Source organism: Ziziphus jujuba, chromosome 2, assembly GCF_031755915.1.
Source record: "Ziziphus jujuba cultivar Dongzao chromosome 2, ASM3175591v1".
Taxonomy (NCBI): Eukaryota; Viridiplantae; Streptophyta; class Magnoliopsida; order Rosales; family Rhamnaceae; genus Ziziphus; species Ziziphus jujuba.
The window spans coordinates 11743502-11756318 of NC_083380.1; positions in this window are offsets into that span (position 1 = coordinate 11743502).

A 12817-nucleotide genomic window follows, 5' to 3' on the forward strand; every position below is an offset into this window, starting at 1 on the left:
TATGCCGTGTGGAATTATTTTATGGTTTTGAGGATTTTGAAATTGGTGTGATTTTAATGGTAAATTGGGCACGATTTGATTTTCAAATATTTCAAGGAAAATATTTGGTTATGTTGGTGATTTCAATTTTTATAAAATATGCCCATGGAATATTATGAGATTTGATTATGATATTTCGAGAAATTAATTATGCTTGGAAAAATATGGATATTTGAATTGATGGATTTGGAAGTTGGTGGATTTGAAAATCATGGAATTTATGGTATGGATTATAAGGAAATTGTGGAGAATTTCCCGGTTCAAATGGATGGATTATGCCCGCTATGTTTATGAAAAAAATGTGAAATTCGTTTTATAATTTAAATTTATGGATTTTATGATTTTTAGATGCACCGTGCACGTACTGGTGTTCTAATTATGTGATATGGTATATGTGATATGGTTATTGTGCACACGGATATGATTAGCGCGCAGGTGGGTGTGAGTAGCGCGCAGGTGATATTATGAGGGTGTCCTGTGGATGCCATCGGAGAGGGTGGCCACCCCCCTTTGGCCGGGACACCAGGTTAGCAGCGGCGCTGTGGGACGCCACGCGACCGTATGCCGGTTTCTCTCTATAACCTCCTATCTGGCAGTACCTCGGGACGCTGGGTACTTTGGCGCCACTGGTATATAGTGGGTGCATCAAATGATTTTCAGAACTGTGTTTTAAAAATAAAATGTTTTGAAACTGTATTGGAATTAAAAATATAATTATTATTGTTTCTGATATTTAATTGATGTCTTGGTTTTCGGGGATTACGATCAAGGGTTTTGTGAAAAGGTTTTAAAAGGGGAACCTTTCCAACTGAGAGAACTGTAAGGGTTTTGAGAGAAAATATTATTTCCAAATAATTATTATTTATATACCTATTACCGTGGTATTATATTGTATAGTAGTAGGGTCGCTCACTGAGATGATTAGCATCTCACACTCTTAAATTCCGTTCCTCTAGGTACCAGGTTGTCGGTGTCCACTCGGAGCGGACTTGACCTTCCTCGCTGTATTTGTTCGTGCAGTACCTTGTTCTTCTTTTACTGCAGTTGTAATATTTCTTTCACTCTTGCTGTATTCTTTACTTTGTAGTATTTCATAAAACTCTGTATACGGTATGGGACACTTATGTATTTGTATTGCACTGGATTACTGTATTTTATTTTGGGTGCTGAAATTTGTGGAACCAGTTTGTAGTACTGTGGGAGAAATAAGGGGACAATTATAGAAGTGTGTTTTCAGTGCAGGGAATTTTGTGGTAAGTCCATCCCTTAGGGGAGGTTCTGTCGGATCTTCCACAGAAGGGTCTGGTAGGGTTTCCCTGGGATCAGGGCTTGTCTAGGGTTCCGGTGGGGAACTTTGGACGGGTCCTGACAAGTGAGCAGCTGGAAAAGTATAGACAAACATGTTTTGGACACTTACTTGACATGAAGAACCTCCGATTCTCTGGTCAGGTAGTGCATCACCTGCTTTGCAGAAGTACTGGAGTTTAACTTTGGCGGATCTGGATGCGGTTTACGAAGTGGGAATTCGCACTCATTAGTGGCTTAAAGTTTTGTAGGTACCCTTCCATGTATGATATGCAAATTTCCAAAGGAAAGGAGCTGCTCATGAGGTTGCTAGATGACAGGACTGACTTGAAACCTCCCGAACTGGAACGAATATTCAAGGGTACACTTTTTGTGGATGATTGGGATGCTATAAGAATTGCATTACTATATTTCTTAGTTCATGGTGTACTCGGAATGGATCTGAGGGTTCAAATAAATAGAAAATTCATTGATTTGGTTGCTGATATCGAGGTATTTAATTCCAACCCTTGGGGCATTCTGAGCTACAAGGAGATGATCAACTCATTCCATAATGCATTCCAGCATAGAGGACGTGCAGTAAAGAATAAATCACAGTATTATGACCTACAAGGTTTTCCATTGGCATTTCAGGTACGATAATATATTTGATACATGTACCGTTTACTTAAAAATTATATTTAATAACCTATAATTTATATTTTGTAGTTGTGGGGGTTTGAAGCAATCCCTGATTTTGGTAACCAATTTAGCGAGCAGTGGGAAACCCGTTGTCCGAGGATCCTTGGATGGCATGCTGCAAGTCAACCGAATCATTTTGCTGTCCATAATTGGTTCACCTCAAATAGCAATGTAAGGCAAATTTTTTTTAGACTACATGGTACGACTACATGTAAGTTACATTACCAAAGTCAGTTTCCAAATTTACTTTTTTTTCCTTTCTTCACTTCATGTAGTATGTTGTGCACTGGAGGTTAGATGCTACCAATGAGGAGAAGACTATGGATTACTGGCGAACAATAGCAGTGAACATACATGAAGTTCGCTACACGGCACCACCACTTGTAGCACCAATAGCCACTGTTGGCGCTAAAGATGCGTCCAAAGCTGAGGACATTCTAGTGGCCCTCTAGATGCTAATTTCAGGGTATACAGTTGTTACTTGCATGCAAATTTGTATTTCATATGTTGTACTAATATATGTTGACTTATGTTTTGAATATTGATATTGATTAGCTTGCTTGCTTGGAGGCAAAATTTGATGAATTAAATAAAGAGATGGCATCGTTAAGGAAGATGCTTAGTCCTGTTATTGACCAACAAAAGCATCAGGTATCATTTAGGTAACTTAGTATACTTTAGTGTTTCAACATTATTAAATTATATATTGTAATTCAGCAATTATTTGTTGTTAGAGTTTAGGAACTGCAAAATAACCATTGTGTTTTGCAGGCCGAACATCATATGCACAGCCATTCACCGTCATCTTCGGTGCGACCATCATCCCCTGTGGCACTGTCATTTGGAGAGCAAGCCAAAGAATTTGATGCACCCATAGACGGTTCTAATGGTAGGAAGGAGGATGATGATTGTACTACACCGTTTGAGCCTATCGTACCTGGAGGACCCTATGTGGAGGATTCCTGGGCTTTGGTGCCATATCGGCCTTTGCATTTGGGGTGGGATATCGGTGCTTCAGCTGACAGTCCACATCATGACCAATCAGCTGAGATTGAGGTGGAAGATTGGACACATAACGTTGGTGATACAAGCCGATTCGATAGAGTTTACCACCAGTCACATCACATCATCTCTCCTTACATCGACCCGTGTAAAAAGAAGGTCAAATTTAATCTTAATCGACATATTGATGCATCGAAGGAGAGGGCATTCGATGAGTGGTATAGGGTGGCACCGAAGGAAGCAACCGTGTGTACATCTTATATGATGGTGGGGAAGAAATTTTTTTCTGAGCTACTTACCTCTGAAGGATGGTTGACTTTCGATGTAAGTTATATGCTTTATGTTCATGTAAAATCATTGTGTTCCTACGTTTGGGATGATGTTTTATTTATCACCTCGCACTTGTTATTTATTTCCTTTAATGTGGTTTTGCAGCATATTAACACTATTTTGTATTTCATACGAAAAAGGCGGTTTGAGAATGAGAAGATGTTCACCCACACCTGTGCCATATTAGACGTGTTATTTTGGGTAAGATGATGGGATGTTACTGCGTTGCTTAATGTTATATTGATGATATTTTATATTGTATATATTTCATTATTTGGCAGTCATCCATTAAAGGGCGTTATCCCATATGGAGGGCATCTCGTAGCACATATTTATGTGATGCGACCCTTCGTAGCTATGTGCGTGGGAAGTCACCCAAACCCAGCGTGCCGTGGCGGAGATGTGATTATGTAAGTCCCTACATATATTTAAAAAATTTCTCACTAAGTTTCCCATTTTGTGGATAATGAGGTTATGTTCTAATTTGCAGGTGTACATACCTGTCAACAATGGAGGTGTGCATTGGTTGGTAGCATGTGTGGACTTGAAGGCCCGATATATTGATTTATACGATCCAAATATGGGAAATAAATATGTCCAGAATAAATAGTTGAACAATGCGGAATGCCTTACGTATATGCTGCCTTACCTATTGAGGGATGGGGGATATTACGAGAAGAATCCGGACGTGCCTACCACTTTAGAGCCATTCACGATGACCATGACCAAAGATGCACCCCGCCAAGATAATGGGTATGAATGTGTTGTCATTTCAAACAACTTCTATTGCTGCTGTTTTATTGTGGTTACGTGTGGAAATAAACGTGGTTGATTTTCATTAATGCTAATCATTAATGCTATTCTATAGGGGTGATTGTGGCATCTACGCTTTGAAATTTATTGAATACAAAAGTAGTGAGGAGAATCCTTCCTTTGGCCCACAAGACATTATGTTTTTTAGAAAAAAATATGCTGTTGATTTGTACTTTAATAAACTTTCAATGTAGATCGTATGTTTAATGTTATGACACTCTATACTAATGTTATCTTAATATGCTGAACCTATCTTTAGTAATGATAACCGTTGAAAAAAAAAAAAAAAAGAGAAAAGAAGACCCTCGGTTGTGATAAAAATTAAACCAAAGATGATTACCGATGGTGCATCAATAATTCCCGATTCACCATCGGTAATTACCGATACGTTTTCGGTAATATCAATTAATATTTTTTTTTCTCCAAATACTCAGCTAATGGGTGTTTCTGGCAACAACATGCAAATTATACATTCATCAATGCCCCCAAATAGCAAAACCCCAAATCTTCCGAAAATGTTCTCCAATTGGCAAAAATATTTAATTACTGTAGGTTTCATCGGTAATTACCGAAACCCTAGTGGTAATCACATTTTACCAATGTCATGGCCCCCACAAGTCCCATAAGGTGTGTTAAATGCAAGTACATGCAAAATATGGATTATAAAATTATCCTAATGAGAGAAAATCCCAAAATTGTTTAAAAAGTTCTCAAATTGGCCAAACAAATACGATGACTGTAGAACTACGGTAATTACCGATGAAACCTTCGGTAACCAACATATATCCTTTGGAAAACTTACCGTAGGTTGCATCGGTAATTACTGAAACCCCAGTGGTAATAACATTTTACCAATGTTATGGCCCCCACCGGTCCCCTAATGCGTATTAAATGCAAGAACATGGAAAATATGTATGGGAACATGATCGTAAGGAGAGAAAACCCAAAAATCTCTAAAAAAGTTCTCAAATTGGAAAAAAAATACGATAACTGTAGACCTTCGGTAATTACCAATGAAACCTTCGGTAACCAACATATACTATCAGGAAAAATTACCATAGGTTTCATCAGTAATTATCGAAACCCCAGTGGTAATCACATTTTACCAATGTTATGGCCCCCACAAGTCCCATAAGGTGTGTTAAATGTAAACACATGCGAAATATGGATTATAAAATTATCCTAATGAGAGAAAATCCCAAAATTGCTTAAAAGGTTCTCAAATTGGCCAAAAAAATACGATGACTGTAGACCTTCGGTAATTACCGATGAAACCTTCGATAACCAACATATATCCTCTGGAAAAATTACCGTACGTTGCATCGGTAATTACTAAAACCCCTATGGTAATCACATTTTACTAATTTTTTAGGCCCCACAAGTCCTATAATGTGTGTTAAATGCAAACACATGCAAAATATGGATTCTTAAATTATCCTAATGAGAGAAAATCCCAAAATTGCTTAAAAAGTTCTCAAATTGGCCAAACAAATACGATGACTATATACCTTCGGTAATTACCGATGAAACATTCTGTAACCAGCATATACTCTTTGGAAAAATTACCGTAGGTTTCATCGGTAATTACCGAAACCCTTATGGTAATCACATTTTACCAATTTGTTGGGCCCCACAAGTCCCCTTACGTGTGTTGTCATGAAAACACATGCAAAATATGGATTATCAAATGATCCTAATGAGAGAAAATCCTAAAATTGTAAAAAAAGTACTCAAATTGGCCAAAAAAATACGATGAGTGTAGTCCTTCGGTAATTACCGATGAAACCTTCGGTAATTTTCCAGAGGGTATATGTTGGTTACCAAAGGTTTCATCGGTAATTACCGAAGGTCTACAGTCATCGTATTTTTTTGGCCAATGTGAGAACTTTTTAAGCAATTTTGGGTTTTTCTCTTATTAGGATAATTTTATAATCCATATTTTGCATGTTTTTGCATTTAAACACCTTATAGGACTTGCGGGGGCCATAACATTGGTAAAATGTGATTACCACTGGGGTTTCGGTAATTACCGATGAAACCTACGGTAATTTTTCTAGAGAGTATATGTTGGTTACCGAAGGTTTCATCGGTAATTACCGAAGGTCTACAGTTATCGTTTTTTTTTTCCAATTTGAGAACTTTTTCAGAGATTTTTGGGTTTTCTCTCCTTACGATCATGTAACCATACATATTTTCCATGTTCTTGCATTTAACACACATTAGGGGACTGGTGGGGGCCATAACATTGGTAAAATGTGATTACCACTGGGGTTTCGATAATTACCGATGAAACCTACGGTAATGTTTGAAGTAAAAACAAATTGAACGTTTTCATTTTTTAATGCCGTTTGATCTCTTACTTTGTCAGAATTTATCATTAATAATGCTACATTTAGCATGTTATTGGTTGGAACACACATGATTGAAGTTGTCGGATGAAATTGTGGTGATTCTTTTACGACGGTGTACAAATGTCAATTACCGACAATGCATCGATCATTACCATTGGGTAGTAATATCATCTGTGCAATAGTAAGAAACACACAAATAACTGAACACAGAATGATATATTATCAAAACAATACGACAGATGAATTTGACAACAAAAGAACACATAAAACCAACGTCTATTATGCCAAAACACATGTTACGCGGTTGAGTAACTAATTGCATTCCTGACTACATTGCATACACACGCATACCGCATAACATGGTCCGATTGTCTGAATATAGCATCGCGCGATTGATGGGCCTTCGGTTCAATGGTGTTGTTGGTTGGTAGTGCTATCAAGAGGTACGGCGGCGAAGCATGATCGACTGCTGTGACCAATCTGTTTGCATGTAACATCCCACATCGGTTGGAAAGGGGAACAAAGCATGGCTTATAAGCGTGTGGATACCTTTCCCTTCAAGAGGCCTTCCTGTGACCCACCGTTGAGAAGGGGTCAGGAACGTAAAACCTTGAGGTATGCTTCCACTGCCAAAGAGGACAATATCTTGGTTGGGCCTGGGAGGCCTGGGCTAGTGGGACTAGTATGTGTAGGGGTGGGACCCCTAATCACTAAGAGGTCTTTTAAAACCGTGCGGGTTGGGTTAAGAGTGGATTCCCCAAGCCCAAAGCGGACAATATCTTAATGCAGGTGGATTGGGCCGTTACAGTGGTATCAGAGCCAGTACCCGGATCGGTGTGCCAGTGAGGACGCTGGGCCCCAAGGGGGGAGGATTGTAACATCCCACATTGGTTGGAAAGGGGAACGAAGCATGTCTTATAAGCGTCTGGATACCTTTCCCTTCAAGAGGCCTTCCTGTGACCCACCGTTGAAAAGGGGTCGGGAACGTAAAACCTTGAGGTATGCTTCCGCTGCCAAAGAGGACAATATCTTGGTTGGGGCTGGGAGGCCCGGGCTAGTGGGACTAGTAGGTGTAGGGGTGGGACCCCTAACCACTAAGAGGCCTTTTAAAACCGTGCGGGCTGGGTTGAGAATGGATTCCCCAGGCCCAAAGCGGACAATATCTTGATGCCGGTGGACTGGGCTGTTACAGTACGGAGAGGATTGGCCCTGTGGCTTATAGGTTGGCATTACCGAAAGAGCTAGCCCGAGTGCACAATGTGTTTCATGTTTCGATGCTACGGAAATATATTGCAGACCCCTCACACGTACTCGAGACTCCCGACATAGAATTAAAGGAAGATCTTTCGTATGTAGAGCAACCACTACAGATTTTGGATCGCGAGGAGTGGGTGATACGTAACAAGACTATTCCTCTAGTTAAAATTTTATGGCGGAACCATTTAATCGAGGAAGCAACGTGGGAGCCCGAAGCGCAGATGTGTGATCAGTATCCTTATCTGTTCCAGTGACGTGCAGAATTTTGAGGACGAAATTCTTATAAGGGGGGAAGGTTGTAACACCCCAACCCAAACCACATCGGAAATTGTGCACGTTGACCAAGGTTGACCATTGACCGGTGGGTCAAAAGTTGACTTTTTGTTCCGGTTGAAATTTCTAGTTGACCGTGGTACTGTGGCGAAGTGCATGATGCCCCGAGTTCGTAGACTAGTAGCACATCGAAAACGGAGCTACGGTTTGAAAGTTATGGGCAAAACAAGTCGAGGTGCAAACTGTCCAAAAGGTGTCGGGAGTTGACTTTTTATTGTTGTGTAATTTTAGTTTGACTCTTGTATGGTTATAAAGTACTCGTCGATATGAGTTCATAGACTAGCGGCACGCTTAAATTGAATATTTGGTTAAAAAGTTATGGATGTGTAAAGTTCGCCGGATACCGTAATATTTTATTATATCTGCCTTAAGTGCACAGTAGTGCCACGTGTCATCACCTGATTGGTCCACGTGGGTGAACAGTGTCACCCACAGTGGTTTTTATTTTGGCAAAACGCCAGGGAGGAGAGAGAAAGAGAGAGAGAGAGAGAGAGAGAGAGAGAGAACGACCGGCCGCCGGAATTTTTAAATTTTCCGGCCGATTCTTGCTACATGCGCCGGCTAGACGGGAACGCCGTCCCATTTCCGGCCGAACCCCTAAGTTTCACGACCGCTGGTAGCCGGACGCGCCCAGACCGAGCCGGCGAAGCTCGGCGGTGATTTTTCCCCTCCACCTCCGGCCACCACCGTTGACCCATTTCCAGCCACTTTTAGGCCACACGCGCCCGATCGGTCCCTCACCCGTGGCAATTCCGGCCTACCCACCAAATTTCACGGCCACCGGACCTCCAACGCGCCGAGATCGGAGCATTTTCTGGCGAGGGGCCGAAAACCTTCAAACTCCGATTTCTTCGCCGTCCGGCCTCCGTTTGCCTCACCGCTGGTCCCATTGGAATCCTCTCCCCTCGATCTACAAAACCACCAAAAATCACAGCCAACAGCCACCGGACGCGCTACCGCCGGCGACGGTTGCCCGTGACCACAGCGGCTCGCCGAAAGTCACTGTTCCGGCGAGTACCCAATTGCACCGCCGGTCCCTGTCCACTGATTCCGACCTCTTGAATCCAAATCCGACGTCCATTTCCTCCAATTCATGATGGTTTGGGAGAATTGAGGAATCGAATCCCGAAAGCTTTCCGGCAAGATTCCGGCCACCTCTAGTTCGATCTCCTGGAAGTGAGACCGAATCTGTGATCCTCATCACACAAGCTTCGATTCAGTATATTACTCATAATTTTTAGTTGTCGTTTGCGTTCGCTCCCCGGGTACCCATTTGGGAGTTGTCCGACTAAAATATTAATATATTTGGTTGGTGTACTGTGGATGTTTTAGGTGTGCGTGCGAGTAGTGGAGTTGATCCTGCGGAGGATCTTAGCTGATATACGTGCTTAAGGTGAGTGACCCACCTTTAAAAATATTTTGGGATAATTAATTATATTTAATTGGTGTTTAATTGATATTTAAAATTATGCTCATGTGGTGCAATTTAATTATTATTTTATTGTGATTTAATTTTATTTATTATGCATGAGCAAGGTATATTTCAGTAATAGTCGTATGTGGTTTAAATATTATTTTCGGGCATAATTGGTTTAAATAATTTTAAGGAAATTATTTGTTTAATTGAATTTTATAATTATGCCCGTGGTTTATTAATTATATATTGTTATTAATGTTTTTGTACCGGGTTTATTAAAGGAAATATGTGGGATGGTAAGTTTGAAAAATTGGTATATTTTCCACGGTAATTTTGGAAAGAACGGTACGGTTGTAATTAATTTAATAATTATTTTAGACGCACTCATACAGTATTGGTGTTCCTGTGTATATGTGGTTAGCGCGCAAGTATTATGTCTCCCGTGAGTTGCCATTGGACCGTGGGTAGGCAAGTTTGATATTGGCCACAGCCGCCCCCCTCCTTGGCCGGGATGACGGTTTCAGCAGCGGTACTGTCGGGACGCCGAAGTACCGTTTGCAAGTTTCTCTCTTTAACCCCTCGTCAGTCGGTGCTCGGGACGCTGGGTATCGGAGGGCATCACTGGTATATGATGTGGTGCGTCAAGTGTAGATTTTCAGATACAGTTTCAAACCCCAAAGTGTTCAAAAATTATTTATTATATTTATTTACATTTTAATTATATTTGGGGTATTCATATATTTATGGTTTATTAAATTGTTTGATTCCTTGGTTTTCGGGAAATATGAATATCGGGTTTTGTGAAAATGTTTTAAAAAGGGAACATTTCCAACGGAGTGAATAGTGAGAGTTTTGAGAGAAATTATTACTTTCAATTGTTTATGATTTATTTATTATTTAATTGTTGATATTAATCAAATTCCCTTATTTGTTATATTATTATTATTATTATTAAAAGTGTTCAGTAGCTAGGGTCACTCACTGAGATGATTAGCATCTCACGTTTTTAAATTCCATTCCCTTAGGTGCAAGGGGTGGTAGGTGTTCTTCCGGAGTGAACCAACTCTACGCCGCTATCGTAGTTCGAGAAGTGCCTTTGTACTCTTTATTTCAGTTGTAATATTTCTTTCTTCTTTGTTGTATTTTCTATTAAATAGCACTTCGTGAAGCTCTGTATACTATTCTGGACACTTATGTTTTATTTATGCACTGGATTACTGTTAATTATTTTGAAGTGCTGTAAATTGTGGAATCAATTGTAGTATTGTGGGAGGAATAAGGGAATGAATATAGAAGTATGTTTTCAGTGCAGGTAATTTTTGGTAAGTCCTACCCTTAGGGGAGGTGCTGCCGGATTTTTCATTGGAAGGTTCGGTGGTATTTCCCTGGGATCAGGGCTTGTCTAGGGTTCCAGGGGAGGAATTCTGGACGAGTCCTGACATTGCACCTTCCACATCTATATTGATGACGCTCCTCTCCTTGAGATTGAATCCTCTTCTTTCTCGATCTTCCTAACTGTTTGCCAATTTGAGGTGGAAGTACAACCTGGTTTATGATATCATCTGGAGCATGCCACTGACATTTATCTCCAAGTGGATATATGGTTTCCGAATATGCATCACGGAGTGAGTCGACTGAGTAATGCGCCGAGCAAAGGAAATATGGCGAAATATGTCGATGCTTACATGCTGCAATTGCATGGAAACAAGGAAATCCATCAATGTTAAATTCCTTGCATGAGCACGTCTTATTTTCTAAGTTAACAACTCCAACGAACATGCCATGGCCAACAACTTGAAACTCATATAAGTTCATTGGCATAACACGTAAGCCTCTGCCATTATTTGAGCGCTCTTGCATGATCTTTTCCAACCAATTAGTAACAGAAGTTTGCATTGCAGCTGCGTTAGTTCGACGTTCATACCACCACCTTTGCAAGACATCATGAATGTGATCTAGTAATGGCAAAACAGGTTTATCCCTAGCATCAATAAGCACAAAGTTCATGCTCTCTGCGATGTTAGTTGTCATTGTATTGTATCTATTGCCCGGAAAATGTGATCTAGCCCATATTGAAGGACTTGCATACTTGAGATATTGTACAACTTCAATACTAACCCCTTCTAAAAGCTGCATGGCCTTATCAAAATCCTCAACAATATATGCTCTAGCTGCATCATTAAAAGTTGATATAATCGCATTGACATTACCTTTAAACATCTTAACACGTAAATTTGTACCAAGTTAATATGTGCAGTAGTCATGGTGATTATTAGGGAAAACTGTACGTATTGCTTTTGCAATGCTCTTGTGTCTATCCGATATAAAAGCTATATTCGAATCATCCCCAAACGCTTCTTTAAAGCTCTCAAAAAACCACGTGTAAGCCGTATCCGTCTCCTCAGGGCCTATTCCATAAGCAAGTGGATAAATTTGATTGTTCCCATCAAACATCATGCAATATATAACAAACCTCTATATCTATTCTTCAGTGTAGTTCCATCGTCAGGTACGACTTTCCACATATACTGAAACCCTCTAATGCTAGCTCCAAGTGCCATGAAAAAATATAAAAAACTGTTTTGATCGTCAGTTTCAATTCAAGTAAACGTGTCCGGGTTTTTGCTCTTCAAAACGTGACTCCATAAAGGAAGTTTTGCATATGAATCTTCTGGCATGCCCCACAAACCTGATAGCGCAACTTCCTTAGTGGCCCATGCTTTGTTGTATCTTATGTTTACTCCGTAATTAGAGCGAATGTCATGCACGATATCTCGAGGTTTGTATTGCCTTGAAATCCCATCAAACGTTGGCTGGATGATGTCTCCGATAATTGAACTTGTTGCTTGACGATGATCCCTTTTCATGATATTTAAAGAGCAAATATGCTCATCTTTGAAGGCCCTAATCATGAAGGCCTCTGTATTATCACCATGTAGTTTGGTAGCATGCATTCGCCACATGCAATTATCGTTTGCACATATAACCTCATATCAGTCTCTATCTGACTTCTTGACCTTAAATTCAAAATTTCTCCTTAGTGCATAAAGACTAATCTTCTTCTGTAACACATTCTTACTCGCAAAGAGTTGGTTGATTCGAATGATTTCATGGGCATTGATAGATGAGAAGCGACGGTTAACCCTAAGTTCAGCCATGGTTACGGTAGAATCCTGTCAAATGTCCAAATGGTTTTCGGTACAAGGAGAGGCAAGCACATCATCATTGACATTATTAATTAGACTATTACCATAAGGAGACTCACCATGTCGACTATCAGTCCCGAATG